General features: G+C 33.2%; 1 pseudogene; it reads left to right on the top strand.

Moving 5' to 3' along the window:
• The first annotated feature begins 3,472 nt into the window (after positions 1-3,472).
• On the top strand, positions 3,473-7,103 carry LOC128546056 (uncharacterized; annotated as a pseudogene).
• Positions 7,104-7,417: the final 314 nt, after the last annotated feature.

A 7,417-nucleotide genomic window follows, 5' to 3' on the forward strand; every position in this document is an offset into this window, starting at 1 on the left:
GCTACACAATGTAACTGAGGGTCCCCAATCTGGGTGGAGCTACACAATGAAATTGAGGGACATGTCCCTGAATCCCTCTCTGTACATTGTATTTTGTCAAGCTACTACCCTGAATATAACATGACAATGCAAACACGCTTAATATATTTATGAGAGAGAGATATCAAATTTTAACAAAGGTCTTATTTGTTATATGAAACTTAGCTCAACACATGTTTGTCAGTGCTCAATAATACATCTATCATTTCGATGAATACTTAACAGATACCTTGATTTTGATTAAGATTTCATTATCAAAATGTAAAATTAAGGAAAATGTAATTGCCCCTGAAATAACATTTTATCTGTGGTGTCTGTTTTCTTTTTTTTATCGTTGACAATTAACTAATTACAAAACTCTAAATATAGTTGCATCAGTTTGGTAACAATTTTAAAATCCATTATTTGACCCAGATAACTTGCCAATGATATTTTCATAAGGTTGTATCTCAGGTAAATATCACATTACAAAATACACATTTATATTATCAGTTGTTAATATTCCATTAACATTATATTTACATTACCTCATAGGGTGATGCAATGAATGAGAATTAAGAAATGAGATTTTAAACAACTGTGTATTGACATTTAAACGATTGGAATACATTAAAGAAAGGAGAAATGAAGATAATACCAATTTCAGAAAAAAGAAGACTTTTGGAAGCCATTTGTCTATATAATATATAGACAAATGGCTTCCAAAAGGCTTCTTTTTCTGAAATTGGTAATATTATCTGTACAACACAAGGGAACACATTTGTTAAAAGAAAGAGTTTGTAGAAGACATATTTTAAATATATATGGAACAGCTCAGTGATATCCGTCTTGTAATACTTTCAGTTAATACAAAAATAATATTTTTAGTTTTGATGTCTTTTAACAAATACGTGTTGATCAATTTTGAAAGAAACAGTTTCAAGACAACCGGTTTTGTTTGCAAAATTTATGAAAACTGTTAATATAAGTATAGAACTCAAGCATTTCTTAGCAAGTCTTGATGCCTAAGTTGTGGAAATATTATTAATATGTGGCGCACCATGACATTTTGGGTCCAAATTCGGCGTTACGTCATTCGAGAAAAACTCGATTAAAGTTACGTCACAGATGTTGGTGTAATTCAACACGTGTTTTTCTTTCAATTAAAGACTATTTATCAAACAATCATTCTTTCTTATGCGGTTCCACGAATAAGGGAAGAAGCCTTAAATATATCGTACTCATTTCGTCCATTCCGTGTATTACCATTTCGTTTACTTTCAATAAATAGAAGGTTTATCGCCCTTTTAATCTCTCTACAATTTGTTGAGAATGTGAAGGTCGTATACCGTTCATCTGTAATATCGCGGTACTTGACATTCGACGTAACGACAATAAACAAGAAACAACACAACAGTGTATTTCTTGTCTTTACCACAATATTTCATGTCATATGTATCAATAACTTTGTGAAAATGAATAAGATATCATTCAAGAAACATCCATGTGTACTTCGAACAACAATAGTCAGCCATTGTTATCATGTGACGTCACATCACTAATGTCGCGGTATAGGTCAGCAATTGTGTAAATCAAACTATCATAGGTTTAAAAAGCACTAAATATAATTCAAACATTGAAAAGCTATCTAAGTCAAACTAACAGGAACACTCAAAAGTCATTAAACGCCAGTTTAAACGTTTTATATTATCTGTTTACATTGGCACTATCGAAAATATTCTCCTCTGGGCAGCGGACACACCAGATATTTTGCAAGTAAATCACAAGGTCGCGGGCGTGGTCATAATGTAGCGGAGCCAAAGAATCATACTATTACTTAATATTTTCTATTTGATAGTTATCTAACATGTTAAAATTCACTGCTCAGTATCATGGGTGTATTTTGAGGAGATGGTCAGGGGCCCCGATCCCTTCCTCCCCCTTAAAATCCGTCGAGTTAAGACGTTTTGGTGTTTCGCCTGATACCGATATTTCATTTATTTTTGTGTAGCTGGGGATGTTACTTAAAATTTTGTGTCCTCTAATCTATAGGCGGGACTTAATTTGCATAATTAATGAGGACAAATGCCGATCAGCTGGTAGGTGAACTTATAAACATTGCAAATATTTGCTTAATTCATGGATTTTTGCAATAGATGTGTGAAAAATACGATTTAAATGAATATTGACAGATATTTAGCAATATAACTGCAGGTAGGAACATTTTTCGCAAGCATGAGTAAAATATGTCACGAACTTCCCCGGTAAACACCACGTAGGTGGCGCAACTCAAATACCGCGAAATTAGTGATGACGCGAGATTAGTGATGTTGAGTATATTACGTCCAGCAAGAAATTGTGTCATGAAAACATTATTTTTACGATTTATTTCGTTGGATAAGTGATTGATTTGCAGTCCATGATTTTGCAGGTGAGTACAAGATTGTGTGTTTTTTATTTATTTTTACAACAATACTGACTGTAAATGGGAGATATTTAATCAAACAAACCCGGAAGTTAAAATTTTGAAGGTCGTAATTTTTCTGTAAATGTCAAAATCTTGACAATGTAGCAGAAATAAATTAACCATACGATGATTTGAACATGATAATGGCTTCCCTTAGCCAAAGTAGTTTCAACTCTAATATAACTAGAACCACTGTGCCAGAAGTGTTAGTTCTTGATCAAGATGATGACTTTCTAAATGAAATTGACCGAGTTAATGATTTATACTTTGGGAACATTGAGCCCCATACATTTCAAAATGAAAAGAATTCAAGTGCCGAGTCAAGTGATTGTAATGATTCTGATACAGACATACTTTCTCAAGGTCATGTTAATGATACTGGATTTGAAATAGATCAGAGAGATGTAGACTTGTTAGAACAGTCCGCGCAGTCGAAGTTCCATACAGAAGGCTGTGGTTGCATCAGATTATATGGAAAGCCTTGCAGCACAATTCTAAATTGGGACTTGTTGAATATCGCAACTGCAACCACTGTTTAGAAACTGAGAAAAAGGAACTAGACTTAATAATTAAGATACAACTTTTTCATCACAGAAAATCGGGTGATGAGACTTGCTATAAAAACGTGTAAATAAAGAAAGAGTTAAGGCGAGGCAAACTTACGTTTTTAATGGGAAATATGTATATAGAATCACGTTTGCCCTTGCACATGGTGTTCAAAGGAAAACCATAGACCGAATAGCAAAATCTTTAGATAATGAAGGGTTGGTTGCGAGAAGACATGGCAATTTTGGCAAAACCCCTAAGCATGCCCTTACCGTTAGTGATGTGAACAATGTCACCACGTTTCTCAATACTTACGCAAATAAATATGGATTACCTCTACCTGGTCGACTTCCAAACTACAGGGAAGGAAAAACAACATTATTGCCCTCAGACAAATCTAAAGCTGACATTCATAATCTGTATCTTAAAGCTGCAGAGGACATGCAATTTCGCAAAATATGTTTGTCTGAATTTCGCAACAGGAAACAGTTGGAACAGTGTCCACAAATACTAGTAATGAAACCTGCAACAGATTTATGTCATAAGTGTCAAGGTTATGTTACAGATATTACTAAGGGCGGTAATCTCTCTGAGGAACAAAAAACAGAAAAATTAAAAGAGTATCAGGATGATCTAGACCAAGTTAAAAAACAGAGAGATCATTATCGAGAGCAATGTGAAAATGCTAAATCAGTATACAAAAACTTATCAGATGAGAGAAAGGTCAGAGGTAATGACATTGTTGGGTTTCTGTGTCATATCATTTATTTCAAAACTGTCTAAAAAACTGTACTAAGAAAATCCAAACCACTGATCTATCTATAAATGTCATTGTTATAACCATTGCAGTTATAAACCGTTCAGTAGTCATAGTTATAGTCGTACTCATTTCAGTCTGACACATATCTATTTTAAGGTATGATCTAAACATACAACACTCAATATGAATTTATATTTTTCAGGGCAACCAGTATGTTCCAGTGATATTTGTCAACATTACAGTTTTGACTACGCACAGCAAATCCATTATCCACATTATGCCCAACAAGTTGGACCGCTTTTCTTTAAAACACCAAGAAAATGTCAGTGCTTTGGTGTCTGTGCAGAAGGTTCGGGTAATTTTTTTTCATGCCAACAAAATGTATGTTATTTTAAAAAAATTAAGCAATATTAATGTGTAAGCTTTTTCTATGTAAATTATTTCTCTTTTCTTTTCAGCACTAATGAAAGTGAAAGGAAATAACGATCAATGTTTAAACTTTTGGAACTAGAATGATATCTGAAATGTGCAGGAGGCATTATACATTGTTATATTTAAGTGAAGTGATGTATATTGCCCTTTAAAAATTGTGAGAAATTAAAACAGTCAGATACACTATATAAATGCTGATTGTAAAAACACTTTATTAATGGTGATTGTATTTGACATAAAACTTCTGTGTTTGAGGATCCCAGACATTTTATCTCATGGATGAGGAGCATGACATTGGAAAGGGGGCAAACTAAGTTGCAAGCATGCTGCATCACCATTTGCAGCATCATGGTTATGGAGAGAGTCAGGTCTGTTTGCATATGGATAATTGCAGTGGTCAGAATAAAAACAACACTGTTATAGGGTAAGATTTATTATACAATCCAGTATGTAGATGACATTCATGAAAGGATGGGGGCACAATTCTTAGCTATGTACCTTAAATTTGGTACTGATTTTAAATTAATACTACTGAACATAAAAATATATGAATTCAACAGTATAGCCTACTGGTCAGAGCCACTATATTTTGTACCCACAAAATAAACTTATTTCACAGTATATACATTACCATCATTAAATAATTACCATAATTAAATAAAATCCGTTGACCTTTGTGTCCAGTTAAAATTTTATTCATTACAGAGATAATTATAGCAACATAGAAGCTAACATAAAATTACAGAATTTAGATTTAAATGTCATGTTATCCTGGTTTACATCAGTTCGCCTACCAGTTTATAGAAATGAGATATCAAGTACTAATTTTAATATGTTTTCTGTCTTAAAGGTATGGAATGTGGCGAATTTTATCTGGTCTGCACAGTACTTTAGAATTTTCCCTTATGGAGGCCGGACATACAAAATTTCATCCGGATTGGCATTTTGGGTTGTGGAAAGTCAAATGGAGGAATGCATCTGCAGAGACTATGGAACAGGTGGCAGCAACTGTTAAAGAGTCTTTCCGGAATGGGCATAACATACCGCATGTCACAAATGATCCCACCTGCCCAGTACAGTTTTTCGAGTGGGGGCTGTTCCGTAAATGGTTCTTTCGTCGAATACCAAGACTGAAAGATTTTCATCATTTTCGGTATGTAATTTTACTTATGGTTTTCACTAACTTTCAAATATTTATGAACTAGAAAATGAAAGCAATAATCTGATATTTTCGCAAGCATAGGATATTTTGACAGATAATGTGATATAGAAATTATTTTAAATTGTACTTTATCTATATTCGGTTTTTAGCTCTACTTTTCATCGCTACTTTTTGACTGCACCTGTCTCAGCATCTGTTAAAGTTTTTGAACAAATCAAATATCTCTGTTACTCTCAAAGCTATTGACTTATCGTTTTTTACTATCAAAGTGTACAACAGGAGAAACAATCCCCAAAACTATGATTGGAATTGTGACAGATTTATGCCCCTTTTTTAACTTGAAACATTCGGTTAAAGTTTTTATATAGTCAATTATTTTTGTTACTTTCAAAGCTTTTAACTTGAAACTCCTAATAGTTATTACTTACCAAAATATATACAAGGTGAAACCTTACCCATATATCTGAATCTGAGGTTAAAGTTTTATAAAGCTTTCACTTACAAAACTCTAATTCAAAGCCAAGCACTTAGAAAAGCCGAGCGCGCTGTCTTATGGACAACTCTTGTTTTTATTTATTATCAAGTTGATTGTAATAAACTTAGAAATTAAATTGAAGCATTCTTTTTTACCTGGTGCTAATGTTGTCCTACTTTGCATTTTTATTTTGCAGTATGAGCAAAGAATTCCCTGGCACAGTTTTTCTCAGAAGATATGCTGATGGAGTTGAAACTTCATTTAATGTTAAAGGAACCCATCCAACCTACTGACTTCCCTGGTGAATTACACCCAGCTGGAATAGATGCTGCTCGGTTGTGGTATCTTTATGAGCAAGTTGCTCCATATTGTGCAAACAAGCAAATCTTTACTATGCCAACAGTACCAAAACCTTCACTGATAAAAGTTGAACAGTCAGAAACAAAGAGTTCAAAGAAAAGGAAACTAAATACTAAGTGAAGTTATATTCTTTCACTAGCGGAATGTCAGACAAGATGGTGATTTTCTAAATGTTTATCCTGTAACAAGGCTCACCAAGTTCCTTTGTAGACAGTTACTGAGTTACAGATATTTCCATTTGCATTTTCAATATAGTTTTTTCATGGATTTGATATTCAGATAGTTCCAGTAAAATAATGGACAGTTATTAATTATGTGCATTGAAGAAAACATTGACAGTGTATGAAAAAACTGCTTTTTGATGACAAATTTTCAATTGCAACAGATACTCCAGAAGTTTTCAGATTTTTAAAAAAGAATTACCAAGACTTGCTATACTGAATTAAAACATATAGTAGAGCAGCAAAACCTAATAAATGGCTTAGTTAATGAGTAACCTAGCCACAAAAAGTTACAAAACATGTCATATACCAAAGTGTTTGGCAGGGTCTGAAGTTTATCGGACTGCCGGCATAAATTGCAAATTTTTGGTGCGGACCGAGAAATTCAAGATGGCGTCCAAGATGGCCGCCACTTTAAGATTTTATAGGTAAATTTAAAAATAAGGATGTAAATAATTTATGAAGAAATACCCTGTAACTTAACTCTATACAAGTATTTAAACTAACAATGTGTAAAAACATATTATATTTTTGAGGTCACTCAAGGTCATTTCAAGGCCGTAGGCAAGGTCAAAAGGTCAAAAATGTCTAAAATTACTATTTTATCTGCAATCGTTTTACATTCTCTCCAAATTCTATGACATAACTGGCCATTTTTCATATTAGAACAAGTTTGTATGTATGACAATTTTGTTTGCAATATTTTAGAGGAGTACATTTGGCTAACATGGTTACCATGGTGAAATAAGAATGGTTTTAATATATCTGTAATTAAGATCTAGTTTGTGGAATCACATACAAATGTGAAGAAAAAAACACATTTTACAAACTCCCTTTAATTGTTTGTAGTAAAAGGTTCTTTTAAATATTATATTGTTGGGAGTGATTGAGGTCATTCAAGGACAGTTGGTCAAAATAGCAAAAAGGGACACATAAAAAAAACACTTTTTAATATACTGTACACACGTTTTTAACC

Source organism: Mercenaria mercenaria, chromosome 17 (assembly GCF_021730395.1).
Source record: "Mercenaria mercenaria strain notata chromosome 17, MADL_Memer_1, whole genome shotgun sequence".
Lineage (NCBI taxonomy): Eukaryota > Metazoa > Mollusca > Bivalvia > Venerida > Veneridae > Mercenaria > Mercenaria mercenaria.